This window comes from Aphis gossypii, unplaced genomic scaffold (genome assembly GCF_020184175.1).
Source record: "Aphis gossypii isolate Hap1 unplaced genomic scaffold, ASM2018417v2 Contig00458, whole genome shotgun sequence".
NCBI classification, from domain to species: domain Eukaryota; kingdom Metazoa; phylum Arthropoda; class Insecta; order Hemiptera; family Aphididae; genus Aphis; species Aphis gossypii.
Window position 1 is genome coordinate 211,659 of NW_026083115.1, and position 21,350 is coordinate 233,008.

The following is a 21,350-nucleotide window of genomic DNA, read 5'->3' on the forward strand; positions in this document are numbered from 1 at the left end:
GAATTGTATCATCAAATGTGCATATTATTATAGTGTAACCAAGCTCAGCTGATGTTATACTCAGTGAATTGTAGTACAAATTGTTATTTGCCTCTCAACTGGTAGACTTTAGTATAGAGGTATTGCAAATAAATTTGACCAGATTACTATGGACTATTTACAATATTAGTAATTCAAATTAAATCATTAAATAAAGAATTTTTTTTTTTTATATTTTATTATATTTCATAAAATTAACAGTGGATTAATACATTTGTTTAATTTTAAGTTCAATAGATACAGAATTGTGTAAGAGTTTTGTATCACACAGCACATTGTGTAATGACAAATTCTTTATAAGATTCATAGTTCTTAGTAGGTACATCAACAATATCAACTAATAAAAATGTTTGCACTGTTAAACCGAATGAAGGCCATTGAAATGAAAGATTCATGTACTTTCAACCGTTAAATTGATTAAATATTTTGAATCTGTAAAAAATAACAAATTAATGTATAAATTAGTATAAACATATATAATAAGTGGCTTTTTAATATTTACTTTTTACCTTACTAATTATTATATGTATTATAATATATTCAATAAATTGTTAGTATTCGAGTTGTATCATAGTTTAAATGTACAATGTAAAATAATATGAAGTATTATGAATAAATAAATTTAAATAAAATCTGATTATTTATTTATAGTCACTGTATATTATAATTATTTACTTGGCACAAAACTACAAAATATCATGTCCTAAACAATTTAAATTATGTATGGAAAATAACATCTATTATACAGGCTAAAGTCATCTAAATACTTAACACTGGAAGATAGGATTTGCTGTAGAACTGATATTATATAAGTTATTAAAATATGTTATGATCCTAGGCGAATACATAATAAATGTTGATAATCTTAAGACCGCACAATTAAAATTGTAGTTTGTATTTGGAGGATTGAATACAAACATACATAGTATAAGGTATTAAGGTCAGAAGTGAGAATAATAATATATAGTTCAATATTATTTAAATAAAAATAAAATCTAGGTTTCCGCTTATGTTAAAAAATAACAATTATTATAAGGTGAGTGCCCTCACACTTTTTATCCAGGCTTGGGACTGGCAACTTATACATATTATTATGTACCTAAGTGAATAGTTGGCGGTTTACACGTTCCTTTTTTAATCCAATAACAGTCAGATTGTATACAGGTTAAGTTAACAATTTATTTTTAGCTGTGTTATGTTTTGTTTTTTTCCAATTGGAAAATATTTTTACATTCTTTTTAGAATGATAACATATACATCTTTGCTGTTGTTTGGCCATCTTTTTTCTGCAACTATTGTGTCATTGGCGCAAACCCAATTGGAAGTTCCTTGTCTCAGGTATGCAATGTAATGGCCAGAACTCGTGTTTTCTCCCATATGTAATATTGCAGCTTGAGTTTTGTATTGTGCTCCAGCAATTTCCAAAATAGAGGTGGGTACGCCACTAAGTTTTAGATCTGTTATCTTGTTGGGAACAAATTGACCATTTACAAATGTTGGAATAAATAGTTTTAGTTGAATTACTATATACTCATTTGCCACTATTATCTGATGTTTATCTTCAGAACTTCCGATGTCATTACAATTATTGCATTTGTAATCATCTAATGTATTCCAAACACTTTGATTTGTTGAAAATAATGTTTGCAAAGTTTATGATCTGTGCTGTGGAATCTCAAAATGTAGAATCAAACTTGTAGGTGCATTGTTGGCCGTTGCATGTTTACAAGTATTGCAACGAATGGTATACAATTCTTGAAATCCAAATAAAGATTCAAATGTAGGTCTACTACGGTGCATAAGTGCTTCTAAAAATTCTATACAATCTTGTTGCTGTTGCAGAGTATATAATATTGTCTCGTTGTCCAAATATTCTCTGATTGTTCGAGTATCACATGACCCACTGTTGCTTGTATATTCGTGTAAGCTATGTTGAAGTGTTGGTCCGAGTTGATTATTGTGAATTTCATTTACAAGAGATTGGCAATTAAAAAGAACCTGTATGACAGAATTAGCATAACATGTTTCACCATCAGTGTTAGTAAAGCCACAAAATATACTACTTGATGTTATTTCAACTTTATTCTTATTACTTGATATTTTTATTGTTTTTGGATTTTTTGACACAGTTGCATTATCACTTATTGTTTCTAATAATGAATCTGACCTTATGTTGCAATTTTCTGGAACTTTGAGAGTATTACTATTGACCTGAATAAATTGAATATCATTAATTATGATATTATAATCAACTATTTTGGTTGATTTAGTTTTAGTTTCTGGAACCAAAATAGTGTCACTATCAACCTGTATGAACTCAATATCGTCCAAGTTATTATTATTCAGGACCTTAGTTGATTTAATCGATTTTTAGATTTTTCCACAGGAAATCCATCGATTGCAGGAACGTTTGGTTTAATAAAATTGTTTTTGACTTCTTCTTGTAATATTTGGTCATCAACAGTCTCAGAATATTTTTCTATTTCCTTGAAAGTATCTATGTCCATAACCAGAATAGGTCTGTGATCACTTATGAGGGACTCGTACACCAAAGCCGCAATGTCAACATTTGTAATGACATTGTCAATGGTTGTTCCGTGATCGGTAGTAATACCGACAACCAATATTTTGTAATTTTGTAAAAAATGTTTTAATATTTGAACTAGTTATTTTGGCGGTTTGTTGAAATTTACATTGAAATCACCAATAAAGATAACATTGTTTTTGGTGGAAGCTACCGTTTCAATGAAATCACAAAGCTTCTGTACAGGAAAATTTGGCGATGAATATATCCCAATATAGGTATAATTTCAATGATAACTTCAATTGCTTCTAAGTGTGTCTTTTTCTTTTGATCTTGAAGCAATGTTGTGCTGCAGATTATTTCTTTATAATTAATGGATTCTCCAACAAAACAAATTGAACCACTTTTACCATTTGCATGTATACTGTCTATTCTACAGCATTCAGTATGGTTCTTAATGGTATATGTGTCAGATGATTTTGAACCAGTTTCTTGGAAGAACATTATTTTAGATTGTAAAAGGACGATATCCGCATTAATGTGAGCTTCATATTTTTTTAAAGACCTTATATTGTGTGACATTCAGGAGAGTTGCATGTTGTGTGTCATAATTCTAGAAAAACGCGGAAAAAGAGCACAACTTGGTGTCCTGAGTCTGCACATCTCATGTTCAACTTTTGCAGAAGGTTTTGGTGGCTTTGCAGGAAAGTAATCTATACGCAAACCTTGAGCAGAAGTTGCTCGACTACATCCTACATATAACATATTGCACTTCAAGAACTTTTGGGGTATATGAAATGCTACAGATTGATATGTGGCACCTTGACTTTTGTGTACCGTCAATGACAAAGCTTCCACTAAGGGCAATTGCATTCTAGTTACTTTATGGTGCTCTGCATTACCGAGTTGAAATTCTAATTTTATAATTTCAATTGGTGTCCACTTGCACATATCATCTGTGTGTTCGCCTTCGGGTTTTAGTTTGTTTTTTATCTTCTGTCTGGTTAGTGACCCCACATCTGGCTCATCAAACTAGATCCAAACTCATTTTGTAACTTCTTTACCTCCTGCAGTCTGTCCTTTGTTTATTTGCATGAGTTCTCCGATTGCACCGTTCACTATGCCGTCTTCGGTTGAAATGTTAGCTATCACCATGTATTTAGCTGTTTCTTTTAAAACTAATCTTAAAGCTAAACCCATAGTCTTTTGTCGTGGCAGTTTCTTGGCAGATTCAATATCCGATCGTTTCGCAGACGTATCAATGGCTTCGGATATGAAACTAACTTGATTCATAGAGTTAAACACTCTCCTGTTCATTTCGTCGACTTCGTTATTAGTAGCCCAAAGATGCATTACTTGTGGTTGAAAAGTAATGTCTAGGTGGGTTATAAGATTTTGAAAATATTTTACATCAGCTTCCTCCAACTGTCCTCTGGCCAACTTTGTTAACATCATTGCAAATTGTTTGTCATCTTTTTGGCGCATTATTTCAGTCAACTCATAAAACTTGAATGTTTCCCAAATAGATTTAATCGATAACATTTCTACAGCACTTGGAAATTTAGACAATATTTCTTCAAAACTATCGTACAATGGTGTTGCTAATACCGGTGCTAATTGAAAGAAATTGCCAAACACTATTACATTTATTTCCCCAAATGGTTTATTTATTCTTAATATAGACCTCAATCGTTGATCAATGTATCTCAGTGTTTTTATGCCAACCATGGAAATTTCATTTATCGATTTGATAATTTTTCAATTATCAAAAGTTTTACATTGGCAAACTGACAACGTAGTGTATTTGAAATATCTGAACTTAACTTTGGTAACAATCCGGCAAATTGATTCAATGGTAATTTGAATGCGGAATGAAGTGTTAATCCTTTTATTCCATATGCAGCTTTACCTGTTGGTACTGTCAGCAATACGGGAAGAAGTGACAGATCATCTATATCTGGTCTAAGATTTGCTATCCGAATTACAGATTGTGCTAATGCACGTATAAGCATTGACTTTCCAGCTCCCGCTGGTCCAGTAACAAATACCTTCATCGCAGGATGACCTTTTCCCCACAATTGACTTCTTATGACATTAGTTGTATGATATAAGAGTTGGCGTTGACCGTCGTTTAGACATCCGATTAGTCTTTAAACTGTTCATTGTCTATCAGGTGCACTATTATCTTACCATCATCTTTAGGTGAATCTACATCTGATGTATTGGTATTTTCAACATAATCTCCAACATCGTTTATTAGTACATCATCTGGTACCCAATCTTCATCGTCTACAAGCTGATTATTGTTACGGCCTTGTTCTCCTTCTATTTGAATTTCATTATCGTCTAAATGGGTTTCTTCTACTTTATTAAACTGTTGGTACAACTTTTTTATTTGATCAATGTTTGTTTCATACACTTGTTTACAGTTAATATCTAACAAATCAGTTTTTTCATCGCGCCATGGTAAAAATAATATAATATTTTCTCTGTCAAAGTCTTGTTCATTTTTATCCACATTAAACCTAACATACCGTATGATTTCTGATTTTACGTTTATGTATATACTTGTTTGGTTTTCCGATTAGAGTGGAGTCAATCGGATAAGTGGTATCAGGTTCATTATCAGTGTCAGAATCAGAACTGTTGTTAGCCGTTTTTTTTTTACCGCGAACTTCATAATTGGAGCCAAGATTCTGCTAAAGTTACATCTTCAAGACTGTGTGGTCTACATGAATAGTATTCATTGAGACCGTCACAAAAAAATGTCGTCAGATTTTGGATCCATTTCTCCTCTAACTGCCATTGGTTTCAACATTCGAGTTCTTTTATCAGGATGGCTAGTGTTTATAAATATATACCCAATTGAAGTATTGCATTGCTTCATACCTAAGCAAGTGTACACTGCTTCCTGTGCAGAGATTTCTTGACTCCCTGAAAAAGTTGACGCTATTTTTTTCAGTTGTTCTTTAACCGATAAATCAGTAGAAGACTTAAGATTTTCGACAATGTCTCTCATTAGTTTTGATATTCCGCGTTGGCTTTTTCCAATATACTCGATTACATATCTAACACAAGAATAAACGTCCAATATGAACTGTATATCCATGTTAGATTGCCATAACGGAATAATTTTTCATTGAATCCAGAAACCATTCGTTGTTTTATGGTACGTTTTAGAAAAACTGTTGGCCGTCTGATAACAGTTCGAATAATGGATTTATATTCATTAACATCTTTAATTGACAATTTTTGTAAAATGTCTTCTAATGTTGGATGTGAAGATGAATCACTGTCCTTGAAGTCCCTGAGGTATTGCAGAAGTTTTTCATATTGTAGTGTACGAATTTTTCTTGTGATCGGATTACTGTCTTCTGTTAGCGGAGTCAATATACAGGTTTCATTCATTGGCGGATATGGTATGTTTAAGCGTCACTTTTTCATTTGTTTTTCTTTGTCAGTTCTGTAACAAGTGTGTGTATGGCTATGAGTATTTTTATGCAAATACTCATGGGCCGGACTGCCATCGTCTACCATACACGTAATGTATTTGTTGATAAGTGTTACACATGCACCAAAAGTTTCTGGTTTGGCTGGGTCGAAAACAGGTACATTGTCTAACCACAATAGCATGTGTACATGTGGACTGCCCCTATGTTGATATTCGACACGATAAAAGAAATGTTTCACACTGTGTTCTTTGAAAATAACATTTTTGGACTTGATCAATTTAAAAAGTGCTCTAAACCTATGATCAAAATAAGTAGCACAAACAACTGGGTCTTGTCGAATTAAATCTGATTTTTGTGCATAAGTTAGGACAGTATCATCAGACAACGATTTTGGAGTAACGCAGTTTATACAAAATCTTTAACAGATCAGTCCAAGTTGATTCACTAGGGCTAAATATTAAGAATAATGTCGGTTGACCTTCTTGACGCACCATGGCAAAAACATTTTTTCTCATCGCTGCAAGATATGAAGGTGAATTTTGTACGTTGTGTAACATTCGGTATCCTTGATCGTTATCGATCATTTTGTTTAGAACAGCTGGATTTGCTACGTCATTCGCAGTTGTGTTTCCTTTTTTGTTTTTTCGTAAAACAATTTACACATTGCTTGCAATGAGTTACTAATACTTTGCATTTAAAAACAAGTTAGATGAGTCCGATGCAAACCTTCGATCTACGTTCAGCAGTTCAGACCTTACTACTTTTGAGTAATTTTTTAAAGGTGATTTATTTGTACGTGGATGACCACCAAATAAATCAGGAAAAGCTTTTTCCTCTGCATGGTCATCAATAAGAATAGATAACGGTTTCATGCCTTCGCCTGGTGCTAAAGAAACAAAATCACAGTTTTCAATCATCGTGTCCATTGATCCCGGATTGATTGGTTCAATATTTGTGTCTTCATCATCTGTTTCTTCACTTTCGTGATCCGAGCTGTTTTTAAAACTTTTTGTTGTTTCTGACACATGCGCCAGCCAATCTTTGTCTATTACAGCATCTTTATATAGAGGTTTTTTAATCAAATCATTCAATGCTGATACTACTAATGATGGTCCGACATTTTGATAAAGATAATGCTGTTTAAAGCACGATTTTCTTTTTAATTTTACCTTCATCATCTTAACTGCAGCTAAATTTTCGGCACGCCTTGGCAAAATAGATGTAGTCTTAGTCAGATCTATTGGAACATTGATAACGTTACCTTTAATTTTTAGCTGTCCATCACTGCGAAGACATTGAATATTTTCATAAACAGTAATCTAAGGGAAACCATTTGCTTTTCTATTTGATTTAATTGCGTAACTGAAGACGGAACACTGTTTAACTCATAACCATTTCTATGTACAACGGAGGAACTTTGGATTTTTTTATATGCGGAAGACAACTGGAACATATCGTCACAGTATTCTTGGCATCACTTGGAATTGACATTCCCAATCGACTGAAGATATCAGAGTTGCATTTATTGACACTGGATGGGAAACGTAATCTATGACACGAATAACATTTTTTATTTTTCTGATAAACCTTGAGACCTTTTCAAAATATATTCAGATATCAAAACATTCCTTCTGCCAGTTTCATTTGCTTTTTGCCGTTCTCGTTTTTTATAAGATATTGAATTTGGTGTTTTTTTTTAGTAGATACATTTTGACATAGGCTACTATCTGATGGTAATCTTCGCTTTCTCATGTTTCGAACATTTTGAATTTGATATGTTTTTTTGAAAACTGGATTTTCCATTCGTTTCAATCTGTTCTTCATACTGGCAACCTAGTTTGCATTTTTTATAACTGGATCTTGCAGTCGTTTCAACATGCTCTTACGACTGGCGACCTGATGTGCTTTTTTGAAATCCGGATCTTGCAATCGTTTCAACATGCTCTTATGACTGGCGATCTGGTTTGCTTTCTTTAAAACTGGGTCTTCCAATCGTTTCAATGTACACTTCAAATTAAGTAATTTTATTTGATTTGTAACAACAATATCTTGAGATGCACGACATAGTTGTTTTCTTAATTTATCTTTTTCAAGTTCATGTACATGAACACTTTGGTTTTCACGGGATCGTTTCTTATTTTCTTTATTTTTAAGTGCACGTTTTGATAGTCGTCCCATTTTTGAAAAAAAAAAAAAATACAATACGAAAACGAAAAAAAAATACAAACAGAATACTTAATTTATGATACAAAAAACTAATTCCCAAACAATGAGAATTGTAAAAAAAAAAAAAAAATAAAAAAATAAAAAACTGAAAATTACTTCTGACAACCTAAAAAAACAAACAAGGTTAGTTCATATCAACAAAAAACGAAAAAAGTTACAGCAAAAATTACCTTAACTAAACACAGCAAAATCAAAACCTTAATTGTCACAGGATTTCTAAGGTTCTAAAAAATAAAAATTGTTTAATTGTAATAAAAACCCATACGATAAAAACAAATAAATGTAAAAGTAACTAATAGATTATAAATGAGACATAATAAACACCCCCCTAAACATTTAATAATACATTTTGTCGATTAACTTTATTGGTGGTGTTAGAAATAGTACTCTAAGCCAGAGGTTCCCAATCCGTGGTACGCGTACCACTAGTGGTACGTGGAAAGCTCGTAGGTGGTACGCAAAGAAATTTTAACTTAAATTTTTTTTTACTTTCATAAATATCCAACAATAAAAAAAAATGTTAAGAAATTAATGAATCATAAAAATATACGTTAAAAAAAATTTGACTCCTAATTTAGTTTTAGAATTGAAGTGGTACGCGTATTGATTGAAAAAGTGTCTGGTGGTACTCGATGATAAAAAGGTTGGGAATCCCTGCTCTAAGCTATAATTGAAACATAGGATTCCTTGATCTGACAATGTCGCCTAAGCTCATGGCTTTTAATAAACTTTTTTCACAGACCGTGTAACACAATATAACAGAAATTATATGTATATAGAGTAACAATAATACACATGAAAAACAGAGAATTAACAGTATGCAGTAACATAACATTTCAATTAAAAATCTTAAAAGAAGAAAAAATATATCACAAGTTGGTAAGTTACATCAATCAGTTATTTCTGTTACATCCTGTATTATATAATATCATCCAATCCAATAAATAATAAATATTAACATAGTATATAATTATAGTATACACTAAACATACTGAATATTTATCTGTTCATAGTATATATATCACTATGTACATTGATTATTATTGGTTATAGTTAGAACATTTTTAAACTAATTTAGTTTTTAAAATATATTTTATATATTTTACAATGAAAATAATTGGTTGTATAATTTTTAGAACATTTAATTATTATTGATATTCATGTGTAAAACTTCATATAAAAGTGCCATGAAATATATGGTATAGTTTGATGTACGAGTATGTATGTATCGTGATAACATAAAATTACCTTAATTCGATCCAAAGAATCTGCAACGAGGAATTTGAGCAGCAATGTATCTTATGTATCAGATCTAAATCGAAATGATGTATGTTAGCAAAAATAAATATAAATTAAAAATAATTAAATATTAGTAGTATCACTTATTTATATAGTCATTTTTGACTATACATTGATGTAACATTAATAGGTTATGTTATTATAGCTTATGTTTGTAATAAAAATCAGTATCATATTTTAGTGCAAGGAGTAATTGTATTAAATTAACTTAATTATTATAAGTCAAATACTGTCAAATGTATTTAACCCTTAATTTTAAAACCATAGACCTAAGTTTTCATAAAAATTGAATTAATTTTTCTATAAGTCGTGATATATATATATATATATATAGTGATCCACACGGCACCTAATGTAGGTACAGCAGAGCGGTACCCACTTGCCCGCTTTTTTTTTTTGAAATATCGATAAAATACATTTGACCTCCAAAAAAATCTTGAAAATGTAATAGAAGGTTTCTTATGTCGTTATTATCGCAGTTAAAAAAAAAAAAAAAATGTTATTTGTAAACGCTTTAAGTTTAAATTTTTAAGGAATTGTAAAAATCGGTAAAATTTGAAAGTAATATTGTAGTTTAAAATCCATAGTTTTATTATTTTATACCTAAAGTTAAAAAATACAAAACAAGGTTATCCTTAAGTTTTTCTTCAAATAACTAAAAAAAAAACTCAAGTGTCAGATTCGGAAAATTTTTTATAAACGTCTGAAATTAAAATGTTTACAAAATTGCGTAAAATAACAATTTATCAAAAAACGATTATTACAAGTTTTGCTTACAATAATTATGAAAAAAAAATCAAGTGTAAGTCAAAACATTTTTATGAGTGTTTAATGTTTATTTTCATGATATCAAAAATGCATGTGAATATAACGTTTCTAGGTATATTTTTGTTATTTTTTTTCTACATAATTTAATTTTCGAAATATTTTGCTTATTTTTAAGCTATTTGTAGACATTTTAAATATTCCATTTTTTTTTTTAAGTTTTATTTTTATATTGTTTGAAACTGGAAATTTTATTAAGTCGTCATAACTCCATATTATTAAGGGAAACTTATTAACACTTTACTAACAAATAATATATATTAGGCTCACACATCGTCTCTGTTCAAAACCTAAAACGTATAATGAACGCATAACTATATGAAAGTATAAGTGTATAACATAAAAGTAAATCAATAAATACAATTCAGGAACAAATCAAAATTGCAAATTGATAGTTGCGTAATAAATAATAACATATAAATTAAAATAATATTATTACAAGCGTTAAATACCTGGGTGCTATTAACATTATATAAACTTTAGGTATTATACTCACCAGAATCACGATGTAATTAAATTATAATAAATTATAATAATAATAATAATAATTATAATTATAATTATTATTTTTTAATTATCAAATTTTGATAGGTATAGACAAAACTGGATGATGAGACACGAGTACCTGCCACATAAACAGCATAAAACAGCCTGAATCGAAATCAAAAATAAAATATGTACCACTTGACGAAATACTGCCGATCACTATATATGTAGGAAGATAATATAATATAAAACCCATTAATTCGGTATTCGGTATCATTTCTTTGCACGTCTCCGCAATTCCTTAAGATAACTATTGCGATTTCAAAAGTACGAAAAACTTGTTATTTAATGACGACCAGTATTATATGGCGATAGACGGTAATAAATTATATGATAATCTCGATGATAATGTTGTATTAGGTACAAATTTGACAAGTGACCTAGTTATATAGATTAATTGAGGGACAAACCACACATTTATTTAAGTACACACGTAATATAACGAAAATTATTAATATTGGAAGTGGTGGTTTGGTCAGCGGCATTATAAGCTCAATCTCATTTTCGTCACGAAGCTCGACAGAACTAAAAAAAGTAAGTAAAATATTCACTTTTTTTTTTTTTTTTACACCTGGCTACGTATTACTATTAGAATTTCTTTAAATTCTACATGTATTATACGAATATTAAAATTTTATTATTATTAATTAACTATGGCCATTATTGGCGGTAAGGGTGGGAAGTATAAGGTTGAAACAATAGGGTTAAAGTAAAAGCTGGGCACTAACTAGTTAGTTTTAATTCATATTAACTTTATAACTTAACTAGTTTAATTTAATGTGTAAAATAGTCTAATCTAGCTCGTTAGAAAAAAAAGTAACTACCTAGTTACTATTATAATTGTATTATATTATGTATTATTATTTAATATTAATATTTTAAGTTGTTCATCTTTCATGTTCTAATAACCAATAAATGATATACCAATTAATTTTCAAGAAATTGAAATTATTACTTACTTAATTAGAACATTTTGACCAAACTACTAGGTATTTATTTCAATTTTTCAGTTTAAATCAATAATTGAAGTTAGATAACTTATTATTTACAATTTAACAAAACAAAAAGTTTTTTAATCTATAAAAAACTAACTTCTAACTTCTACTCTAACTTTAGTTACTATTTTCACCAAACTAACTTATATTCTAACTTAATTAATTTTTTTATTAAAGTAACTTAAATTCAACTAGTTGAAAAAAATTACTAACTTGCCCAGCTTTGGTTTAAGTTAAACACGTGTGGGTATTTGTGCCATGGCTTTGTCGCTAAAATTCCTGAATGATCACCCATCCGGGAACTAGCGACGTCGGGTGGTGCTTAACCGCGGTATCTGTTCGGTGACGGCGGCCAACCACTATGCCCACCGTGGCACAAAACGTTTTATAAATGCTAAATGGGGAACACACATACATTTAATATTAACAGAAAAAAATGCTTAATGTAACCCTTAAGAATACAATTTGTAAATAATATTTAAATAGGTAGCCAATCAACATAGGAAAACATAAGTGCTTTTTAAAAGTCAACAACTCTTTTTGCTTGAAACCTATAACCATATTTAAATATAATAAGTGAAAAATATCTGGTGACATTGCCATCAGAGAAAAAGCCTAGTACCAACTGATAAACTAAATAATACTTTTTTTATTATACTAGTGTACCTACATATTTTATTGACTAATCCAAATTAAACTATTTAAAACTAATTGTTTCTCCGGAATTTTATTTGCCTACAGCATCGGCTTTTTATTCCGAATGAGAATTTTTACAAATAACCACCATTATAATATTCAAATTTACATTATCAATTCTGTAATTTTACAATAAACACTGTTCTTTAAATTTGTCTAGATGGCATATAACATTGTCCATAATAATTATTATGGGATGGAGCCCCCCAAAACTACGCCAGAGAGTAAGCAAACCCAAAATTTAATTTTTTTTTATAAATTGTGTTTTAATTTCAATTTGTTTTTTTTTTAGAAACTGTTGTTGCAAATGCCACAAGTGTAGCAAATGCCTTTAAAAAAAAAAAAAATTACAAACCAAGTATGTATAAGTGTACTAATATAGTGTTAAAATTAATGAATTTCTCATATTAAATTGATTTAAATTATTTTAAAGAATGCCATGTTTGCAAAAAAAAACACAGAGGGCTCTGTAAGGCCACAACACAACCAAAAAAAAATAAATAAAGAAAAGTAAGTATATTTGGACAAATGTATTATAATGATTAAATGATTATTATACTTAAAGAATAATGGCAATGTATATTATTTTTTAACTAGAATGCCAAGTTTGCTGTAAGTGGCATTTTGGTGTTTGCTGGTGGCAGGATGCGAAACATATGACTGGTGATTTGAGGGACGTTCTTAACGAACAAAGACATAAAGTAAGTTTTCAGTACTTACCTATGTATATTATTTGCAATTACACATATAACAAGGTGGTTTTATATTTTCTATAACCATCTAGTAATCAAACCTAAAAAAAAAAAAATTAAATATATAACATTCAAATAACAGTATTTTTAAACTTTCAATTATGAGTATTAGTGGTTGTCATTTTATGAGCTTATATCCTATTGTTTAAACAACAAGCAATTAGGTACCAATATTTAAAAAATAATAATAACAAATGTATCAGTATAAAGGTTAACACATTTATTTTCTTACCGAAATTGGAACTAAATCATTTGAACTCATATTATTTAATTTCTGCTTTTTGGAGTTAGATTAATTAAAATTAAAAACAATTTCTATTTGAATCAGCAATCCCTAATGCATTTAGACTTTAGTCATAACGATTTAACAGGATACCTAAGTTATTACTTATTTACATGAAATATTAATAAATGATAGGTATAATATTTTACAAAAGAACAAAATAACTAATTAGTAAGTTTAGGTTTTAACAGTGTCGGTTTTGCCCACCCAGCTACCCAGCGATTACTGGGGGCCACTGAACGTTTAATATATTAGGGGCCCATATCTAAATGGAAAAGAATATTAAGTTAACTCGCGACTCGGATTAGGTTAGGTTACTCGGATTCCCATCGAATCAGTTTGTAAACATTGAACCATTGATTATTAATACTAGTATTTAATATTATATTATTTATTTACTGGGTACCTATATTTTAATATTATTAAAATGTATTAAAAGTATTATTTTAAATTTGTATATTTTATTTAATTATTTAATGATAAAGAATTGTAAATTCATATTAAATGTACACGGAAAATGCAATTATTACCTTTATTTTATATGATTATAAATATTATAAATGTAAGAAACCATTTTTTGTTTTTTATAAGAGAGCCCTTGTAAATTACTACCGGGGTTGTGGCTTATAAAGGTTATAATGTTATAGGTGTCTGCATAGAACAATAGTATCTGTAGAATATTTATAACCTTATTAATGAAACAATCATTTTTTTTTTTTAATTTAAACCCCAAACCAGTACATAGCCAAAATAAATAGGTCACTGTCAGCATTGATATTTATTTAAACATATGATAGTTGATAAATTTAATAAATGTTGGTATTGGGAGAGACTTTTTTGGGGGGCTTACATTCTAATTAAATCATCATAACTTTTTATCAACTACCTACAATTTAAAAGATACTAATATAATAAGATACTAAAAGATAGTTTATATTAGAAATGTAGGTACTTCAAATTTGCAGAAGCCTTGCATAAAAAGCTAAAAGTGTACAAAACTCTTTTTGTTATCATAGTCAATTAGTAGGTATTATGTTTATTATGTTAAAACGATTGTATATTGCTTTAAATTACAATTAATGCAAATACTATTAAATTATGTTATAGGCAGAGACTCCTACTTCAATCACCAGTCTCATGGATGCAATGGAGATAAACCCGGGACCGGTAAGGGCCATAATATCACCTATGGTCATGAATTTAAAAAAAAAATGTATGAAAAAAATACATAGGTAATAAAGAAAAATTTAAAAAAAAAACCCTGTAAATGTTATTCATTTTAGTTTTTAAAATACATATTACTAGGTTTATAAAAAAAAATTCTAAAACATATGCAAAATTTTACTATACCTGGTTAGGTTAGGATTGAGTTTTACTGTTTGTAGCAGGCACATAGTATATTTTGGCCCAAATATCACACTATCACAGTATGATTAATATCTACTGCATAATAGGTACATATGTACATAGTACATTAATGCAGCTTCGATTAACGTCAGGGTTGTAGGACCTGAAAATGTAGGTGCATTTTGTTAAGTAACTCAATGTATACCACCATATCAAGAAAATACTCACCGAAAACACTACAAGTGTTAGTAATAAATTGAATGGTTGTATTGCAATGTCTAAATTTACATCGAGCAGCGCAGAGTCGCCCATAATCACAACAGTTTGCGTTGGATATTCATTAGAGATGTTTTGTAAGGTGTTGGTCCAAATGTTTTTCATTTCGAAGACACAACTTAAGTCGAGTTCAAATGTCGTGTCACGTATTTTATATTGGATACACGGGTAATAAAATATTGGTAACATGTCACCTACAAGTTGAATTTATTTAACTCTCCACAACATGGTATAATATGGACCCAGATTAACAATTTCAAAAAAACTTACATCAATCGCATGACTGACCAATATTTTATTCTCAAACATAAATTATTATTAAGCAACTACCTACGTTGATAAATTAAACCAATCACTTGGTTATTTAGTATTCTAACTAACAATTTAAACAATATTATGTAATAAAAACAACTGCGGCGTAATTAATTAAAAAAAAAATAGAAGTTCAACTCACGAGGAATTAGAAAACAATAATTACAGTTCCCCATTCGGTAATATAAAATATTATATAGTATGCAAGAAATGTGTTAACCTAACCTAACTTATAACGTAAGTATTAATTGATAGTTGATAACATAGAAAAGAATAGTGAATAGTTACAATAGAAACATTCCTCCATATAATTATACAATATAATATTTTGGAATTAACGATTGCCAACATAAACAAACTTGCTTGTTCCCTCGTTATCACTGGCCACTATCAGACATAACTCACATGGTTCCGGAGGGAAATTAAAGCGGCAATTCAAATATTCAAGATTCTAACTATACTCGCGGATTTTTAGACAATGAGTAAAAAAAAGAAAATTCAAACATTTAAGTAAAAGATTCAAGATCCTACGATCAGTAAATTTTTAAAAATAACAAAAATCGAAAAATTTTTAGTAGTAAAAAGTTATTTGACACGTTAATTTTTGATTTCAAATTAAAACCTAACTTAACTTAAATTTAATCACTCCTAACATTTTTTTAATTGAATAATCCTCAAACTTTTCTATAATTATTCTAAGCTTAACTTATGGACAGCATAGTATTAAATTTTCAATTCTTAGCTTTTGATAGTAAGTAAAACATTTATAAATTTTTAACTACCAAATAGTTAACAAATATTCATGATTTCAAATTTCAGTTGTCTATAAATAGCTCAAAAAAAGTCAAAATATTTTGAAAATTAAATCACGTAAAGGAAACGCCAATCTTAATAACTGGTAAAATTTTCAAGTATCTACGACTTATACTTTTTTTTCGAAAAATAACAAATATTTAAAATCGTTTGAGGATAAATCGTTATCGTTACGCTATTTCGTAAAAATTTAAAATTCAAACGCACTTAAAATTTTTCCTATAATGATGCTTCGAGTTTTCTCTATAGATACTTGAAGGAAAACTTATGGACAACTTAATTATAATTTTAATCCTTAGTTATGAACACAAACAATTTTATGATTTTTTTAACTACAAAATAATTTGCAAATATTCATGCTTTTGACGAATTTTTGTCAATATTTGAACTTCAAATGCTAATAAAAAAAAAATTGTGCCTATGTATTCTTATAATTTTTTAATCACTATAATAATAACTTATGAGGAACTTTGTATTAAATTTTCAAGTATTTTGATAGGGCCAAAAAAATTTTATCGACACTTCAAAAATATTTTTTTAGAAAAATTGAAAATTTCAGTTGTCTATAAATAACTCAAAAAAAGTCAAAATTTTTTGAAAATTTAACTATATACGGATACCACTGACATTAACATTTGGAGAAAATTTCAAGTATTTTCAGTGATTAGTTTTTGAATTACAACCATAAAAAAAAATCGATTTGGTCGAAAACTGGTTTTGCGTAAAAATTCCCGTTTTTCCGTCATTTTTTTTTGGTTTTTCCCGGCGCTTTTGAAAACTATTGGAAATTTTTTACTTTTGACCCCCCACAGTACAAACTACATTCACTTTCCTATCCGAAACAGGGCCCACTTTTTAAAATCGGAGCACTTTTACTGCTCCAAAACGTGGTGACAGACACAAAAATAAAAAAAAAAAAAACACACGTCATTGTAAAATCAATACATTCATCACTTCGTTCAGAATCTAAAAAATATGTATCAATACATTAAAACGTATATCAAATCATAGTTCCAAGACTTTTTATCAGATTTATCGTAAATAATAATAAATTAAAGTTATATACAGTTTTTAATTAAAAAAAACTACTACTAGGTACTACTACTACTATTATATTTGCTTATATGTTTATATGTTTCATTATTGGCTTGCACTGACTTCAAATTGAAAAAAAAATATTTTTTGTTTTGTTCTAAACTATTTTAGTTATACTGTCTTATTCTAATGATTTACCAGTTTTACTTATGATGATCAGCAAAACAGTTTCGGTTTTTCGTTATGCTAAGTGGAACGTTACATACTGCATACATCCACTCAGTTCTTGCTTCTTTTTCTCTTGTGCTGCATTTTGCACATCTTCTTCTTGTTAATATTTTCGGTTGATGAGCTAATTTTTCCAAACGAAGTGAGTCAGTTACACAAGCTTGTGTTTTTTAATTTCCGCTAGTGATTTTTTAGTGCTTTTAGATTGACGTTTACAAACAATTGTTTTGTTTATTAGCTCCCTTGAAATATCACGTCGGAAGTTTTTCATAGTTATTGTTGTTCCAGTGGATTGAGTATATATAACATGTGCACTTACAACAGCTATATCGATGAAATGGAAAAATATATGGTGCCACCATTTTTGGCTTTTGCGGTCAATTTGGCAGGACTTTTTGTTTAGATCTAATTTATCGACGCAATTCATGTTTTCATTAAAGTCTTTTAAAATTTTCAGGCAAGGTATCATTGTCAAAGTTCCGTCTTTCGCTCTCCTAGGTACAATATCAATTTCAGTTGGATTATGGAAATTAAATAAAAGACTAACTGATCGTTTATCTTTCCATTTAATAATTGATATTGCAAATTGATCGGTATTCCAACCATATTCTCCTTGTTTTAAGGACTTGTCATCTTTTAGCTGTGGTAAATGTTTTATTGTCATGTTTACTGTTCCACAAGCATAAATCCTATTTGATTTCAAGTACGGCATAAGCGGATAACTAGTGAAATAGTTGTCAAAGTATAAAAAATAATTTTTATTTTTAAGTGGTGCAGATAAGTTTTTCACTACACGTGCTCCCAAATTTTTTTCTACCGTATCACCAGACTTTCCTGTATAGACATCAAAATTCCAATGGTACCTGTACTTGTCTGCCAAAGCCCCTACTTTATATCCTCTTTTATAGGTTTTTTAGGTATATATTGTTTGGATGAATGACGGCCTTTAAATTTTATCATTGATTCATCTATAGCTACTATTCTATTTGGATTGTATACTGCCTGACTATTTTTTTAAATTAAATTGAGAAATGGCCTTACCTTGTACAATTTATCGTAGTTGGCGTCTCCTGTTTTTGGAATTACGGAATTGTCGTTCAGATATAAATCTGATTACAACCAACTAAACCTATTCACTGGCATAATATTACTTATTTAATCATCGTGTAAATCTGGAGCAGAAAACCAGTAATCCCGATAGCTGCATTGTTTTTTTATGCCCATTAGTAAATTCAAACCAATAAAATCATTTATTTCATTAGTATTTGTTTCTGAGTAAGGTTTTCCATTTTTTAAGTAAATTTGATTAGCATATAAATTTGTTGGAAATGTAATATAGTTAATTATTTTATCTGTGATTAAAAGTTTAAATACCAGAAGAAAAACCACTTGCCCTTCAAAGCCATCATTTACTTCTCCGCGAAAATAATATAAGTGAGCTAAATATGCAACGGACATTGACGACTTTGATGCGGATATTGTACGGAGAACTATTCATGAGTTCTACGACAATCATGAATATCCGACATCAACTAAACTACTGAGTAAGTACCATGAAAAAACTAATTATAAGGGATCCAAAACTTCTATGTGGCGAATTTTATAGTCCTTACATTTCAAATACAAGAAATGTAACGATGGTGGAAAATTCCTTATGGAGAGGAACGATATAGTGGCAATGCGAGTAAATTTTTTACGAACAATGTGTAATTTAAGGCACAATAATGATACGCGCCCTGTCGTTTATTTGGACGAGACCTGGGTAAATCAAAACCATACTCGTAGATACATATGGCAGAACGAACAAAACTCCGAAGGGTTGAAGGTGCCTACTGGAAAAGGGAGTCGTTTGATTATCTGCCATGCCGGGTCAAGTTCGTTTGGATTTGTAGCAGGTTCGAACTTAGTGTTCCGTTGTCAATCTGGCACAAGTGTAAACTACCATACCCAAATGAATTCGGCCATATTTAAAGAATGGTTCATTCAAATGTTGAAACATTTGGAAGAACCATCCATTATAGTTATGGACAACGCGTCATGCCACTCCACTACAACAATAAATTACCCGAAGTCAAACGCCAAAAATATCTGATATTCAACAGTGGTTAACAGAAATATGTATAGATTTTTCGTCGATTGAAACTGTGAGTTAGTTACGTGAACGGGTAAAAGCTGTAACGCCTAGGGAAAAGGAATATGAACTTGATGGCATTGCTTTAGAAATGGGACATAGAGTTGTACGATTGCCACCATACCACTGTCAGTATAACTCCATTGAGCTTATATGGGCTCAAATTAAAAATAAAGTGGCAGAATTGAACACCACTTTTAAAATTGCCGATGTCGAAAAACTGGTAAACGAAGTCATAGACTCAGTAACGGTCGATGATTGGAAGCGTTGTGTCAAGCACTGCGAACAATAGCAGGAATCGGATTATATAAAAGAAGGGTTACGGGACGAGATTTTAGAACCAATTATTATAACTATAAATTCTGACGAAACTAGTGACAGTGAAGATGACGAAGAAGACTTTTAATTTTATATTTTTTTTTTTTATATATGTTATAACCTTTTTTTTATATTAATATTTTTGAAACCTAATAATAATGAATACAATTTAAATTGTTATTGGATACTTGTTTGTATTAATTATTTATAGTTAGTATTATAAATTAACGTTGTGAATAATTTATAGGTAGGATAATAATATTATGAATGAAAACTCAAAAATACCCTCACATATAAAAATGTTAAATTCATACGTACATATTATGAAAATGTACATATAATTTCAAATTTCCCACGAAAGTCGAAAGTTTGGATGACACTGAAATTCAAATTTTTGGCCACCGGTCGCGCCACTATCGAGTCTCTAATTTTGTGAAACGCACTATAGGTGAGGCAAACTGGTGTTGCCTAAATACACCAACTGATAAAAATTGGTTGCCACCTAAGTTCCTTCTTAATATGACTGGAGTTGTATTTAATTGTAAAATAGATAATTTTATTTGAAAAATATCTAATATATAAAATTCTAGTGTCACGGTTTTCGTTGCCATACTCCTCCGAAATGGCTTGACCGATTTTGATGAAATTTTTTGTGCATATTCAGTAGGTATGAGAATCGGCTAACATCTTTTTTTCATACCCCTAAGTGATAAGGATTGTCCAGAAAAAAATAATAGAAGTGCTAAAACGGGTGTTTTGATAATTTACGGTAGAAATAATTGTTGTTTATAAATGGTTGCTAAGGTATTGGTTATATATATAAAAAAAAAAAAAAAATAATAGATACAACATACAAAAATACATACAATCCTCAATTTTTCCTTTTAATCAGCCCCTTTGCGTTTTATTGGCATTGCTCACCGTACAAAACATACATTATGTACAATTGTCAACGTTACTACACTTTATGCATAAACAATATGTATGGCAACGAAAACTGTGACACGAGAATTTTATATATTAGATGTTTTGTACAGTGAGCAATGCCAAGAAAACACAAAGGGGCTGATTTGAGCCGCAGTACAAGTAAAGCTCGAAACTTGCGAAATAACAGATCAGAAAGAACAGAAGAACAAATCCAGCAACAAAATACTGATGCACGTGTCAGAATGGCGCAATAGCATCAAGAGCCAGAAGATACACGAGCTGAACGACATGAAGTCAGAAGATTAGAACAACGACAATCACGCCGC